The sequence below is a fragment of the Mastomys coucha genome, unplaced genomic scaffold, assembly GCF_008632895.1.
Source record: "Mastomys coucha isolate ucsf_1 unplaced genomic scaffold, UCSF_Mcou_1 pScaffold23, whole genome shotgun sequence".
Classification (NCBI taxonomy): domain Eukaryota; kingdom Metazoa; phylum Chordata; class Mammalia; order Rodentia; family Muridae; genus Mastomys; species Mastomys coucha.
In genome coordinates this window covers 25,673,826-25,677,682 of record NW_022196906.1, presented here as the reverse complement: position 1 = coordinate 25,677,682, position 3,857 = coordinate 25,673,826, and the positions used below count along the sequence as shown (strand labels likewise).

Here is a 3,857-nt window from a genome sequence, read left to right as displayed (position 1 = left end):
AGCAGGCCGTCTGTCTACCTTCTGCTCCCTCAGTAGGTCCTCCTCTATGGTCTATGACCTCTTCATCCATTGGTAGTCAGGTAAGTTTATAGTACCAGGCACCCACCTACTGAGAAGGCCTAAGGCCAGTTAGACAGCTGTTGGTTACTGACAAGAGAAAGGTACCACGGCTGCTCCACTGGGGATACTTCGTCAGATTCACTTTGGTATGGTTCGTAGGCTTTACCACTGGGTTGATTGCTTGTCTCCTGGGGCACCTTGCCCAGCACCTTCAGATCCTATGAGAGGTAGGCATCAAAAGGGAGGCTTCTGGTCAGTTCCAGATCAATTTCTCCCAGTTTTGTGGCCCATGTGTAGTGTCTTTCAGTAATAGGGTCAAGTTCTGGGATGCAGCCAAGGATAACAGCTAAGGCTCTACTGTTTAGGGAGTTTATTGGACACCCTCTACCCCCATAACCAGCAACTCAAATGGATGTTTCACCTGTCTGGTACTGAGGTTTTTTGTTAGTTTTTGGCTCTTGGGAAACATTATCACCCTGTAAGGTTTAACTACATCTAAATTTTACATATGTGTATGTGAATGTACATGTATATGTATATTTGTATATGCATATATAACCTTTTTCTCTAATTTATTTTATGTACATGAATACACTGCAGCTGTCTTCAGACACACCAGAAGAGAGCATTGGATCCCACTACAGATGGGTTGTAAGCCACTATGTGATTGCTGGGAATTGAACTCAGGACCTCTGGAAGAGCAGTCAGTACTCTTAACCACTGAGCCATCTCTCCAGTCCCATGTGTAAACTTTTAAACTGATGATTCCTATGGCTTTTTCAAACATGCCTAGTGTTATTTATGAACCTTCCCTTAGGAAGAACACCCTGATCAGCTTTCAGGAATAGAAATCCTATTTCTACCCATTGTAGACTTTTGCATCCTTACATTATCTCTATCTCTATGACTATTTGTTTATTATTTATCTCTTAAAATAACTTATCTTTCGATTTATGTTCACTTACTTTAGAAGGAATGTTGTTGTAATAAGTCTAAAGAAAAAGTGGCATCACTTAAAACCTGAGTAGCCAAGCAAATTAATTAATGAATTAGTTAATTAATTAATACTCAGATACTGTTGCCAGTTTACTTTCCAACAGCCAAGGCTGCAAACTATATTCTCTTTGATAAAATTGATGATAAAATGCTAGATGTCATATACATATTCCCCCAAATGTTTGACCAATTAGCACTAGTAATAAATAGCGTAGCGTGTGATTTGATTTAGTTAAGGCTGAGGCAGACCTAGCACTGCCTTTGATCTCTTATTTGAGTGATATAGGCTGAATAATTGTCTGTTCCAGATTCACAGATTGAAACCTTAACACCCAAGCGTAGTGCTGGGAGATGAGGCCCTTGGAAGGTGATTTGTTTGTGAAGATAAAGCCCTCACAAATGGGTTAGTGCCCTTACAAATGTCTTCAGGGATGTTCAAAGCCCCCTCATCCTTCCAGCGTGTGTTGTACAGCAAGAACAAGGAATTGGGACCTTCCCTGACACAACCTGCCAGAGCTCAACCCTAAAACTTGCAGCCTACAGGATTGCGAAGGATAAATGTCTATTGTCTGTTAACTACCCAGGCTGTCATCTTGGTTATGGCTGCTCAAATGTGATGTGGGGGAGAACAGAGGAAAGGTGAAGCTGTGAACACAGCAAATGAGAAATAATCCTTCAAGGAGCAATGAAGGGAGCAGTTTTGTTCTTTCCCCTAGGCAGCCTCCGTGGGAGAAGACAAAGAACTGTGGTCCCGTTCCCTGGGCCTTCCTTCTGTAAGAAGTTTCTACAAACTCCATGTCTTTGAACAGCAGAAACAGTCTCTCTCACACCCAGAGGCCAGACATTCAGTCTTACGTGCTGTCGGGAACATGCCCTACCCCATCTCCACAGCTGTGTGGGATGATGCTTCCGTGAGTCCTCCCAGCTGCAGGTTTCCTTGGTTGTGGCATGTATGTGTGGCCTTCTGCCTCTCCCCAGGTTCTCTGGTGTCATCCATTTCTTCCTAAACCTGAGCCCATTCTAACTCTGAATGACTCATCTGAAGATCATTGACTTTGTTGTGTCTACAGAGACCCTTCTTCCCAATAAGGTCACACTTGTAGTTTCTACAGGGTCTAGAACCTGCTCACATCCTCCAAGGAGCCCTGCTTAGCCCAGTGTAAGACAAGAGGACAGACAAGCAATTAGCATAGCAACTTACCAGAATGAAATCCCCAATGGCTAATCAATAAAAGTATTAAATGCATGGATGTCAAATATGCCTTTTGAAATTATTTATATTTCTGTAATAGGAAATCTTTGATTTCCCCATAAATCTTATGTTATACCATACCCATATAGACTATCCCTTACTTGCAATAATTAAGCTTGTTAACTTGATGGGACTAAGATATTTAGGGCAGGTGAAATGCAACCTTGGGTAACCTTGGGTGTGTTGAGGTGCAGGGAAGATCTGTTCCAGAGAAGGTTGACATGTGACTAGTAAAGAAAAATTTGTACTAAGTGTGGGTAGCACCTTCCAATGGTGGGTTGCCTGAACAAGACATTTAAGACAAAAATCACTGTTCATCCCTGCAAACCCTTCATCTTTCTGAGTGTATCTACCCTGATGCTGGCATCAAACTCAAGCTTCTTCAGCCTTTAAATATGGGCTCAGTGTGTGTAACTGCTAGGAGATGACCCAGATACACACACACATTATATTGGTTCTATTCCTTGAAAGCAATGTTTCTCAACCTGTGTGTCACGACTTTTTCTTGGGGGGCGGGGGTCACATATCAGATACCCTGCATATGAGATATTAAGATTGTAATCCATAAAAGTAAGAAAATTACAGTTATGGCATAGCAATAAAATAATTTTATGGTTGGGAGTCACCATAACATGAGGAACTGTATTAAAGGGTTGTAACATTAGGAAGGTTGAGAACCACTACTCTAGGGAACCCTGCCTAACGCACAAAGTAACTTCTTCCTGTTCATGCACACATATTCATGTACTTGGGTGTCCATTTTTTACCCCAAGTGTCTAGGTGAAAGTAGATCATTTTCTTCCTTTCAAGAACTACTCTTAGAGCAGACCTTGGGTGAAAACTCCACAGCCAGTCCCACAACAGCCAGAGGAACTCCACTCCCAGGCACTCTAACAAACCCAGGATCACAGGATCAGAAGTGAGGAGGACACAATATCTGTCCCAACACTTGGAGTAACTGGGACCGGTGGGACCCAGGCACACAGGAACTCCACCAGTCCAGTGGCAAGGGTTTTTCCCATCTGTCTGGGCTGGCGCCCTGAGCAGACCTTGGGCGAAAATTCCAGAGTGAGTCCCATAATACCCAGAGGAAGCTCTACTTCCAGGTACTCTACTGGGCCAAGAATCACAGGATAATGGGATCCCAGAATCACAGGATTATAGAGACAGCTTGACTCTGAAGAGTTCTGACACAACTAAGATCATAGGAAGGACAGGCCCCAGTCAGATTTAGCAAGGGCAGGTAGCACTAGAGACAACCAGATAGTGGGAGGTAAGCATAAGAACATAAGCAACAGAAACCAAGGTTACTTGGCTTCATCAGAAGCCAATTCTCCTACCATATCAAATCCTGGACATACCATCACACTGGAAAAGCAAGATTCAGATCTAAAATCACTTCTCATGATGATGATACACGACTTTAACAAGGACATAAATAACTTCCTCAAAGAAATACTGAAGAACACAGGTAAACAGCTAGAAGCCCTTAAAGAGGAAACACAAAAATCTCTGAAAGATATACAGGAAAACACAATCAAACAGGTGA

The 3,857-nt window shown here is 42.7% G+C and overlaps 1 long non-coding RNA gene across 1 annotated transcript; it reads left to right on the top strand.

The window, feature by feature from the left end:
- Positions 1-1,377: 1,377 nt before the first annotated feature.
- LOC116073595 lies at positions 1,378-2,306 on the top strand. Its single transcript, XR_004111883.1, has 2 exons — positions 1,378-1,459; positions 1,773-2,306. It is a non-coding gene; the product is annotated as an uncharacterized LOC116073595 (long non-coding RNA).
- Positions 2,307-3,857: the final 1,551 nt, after the last annotated feature.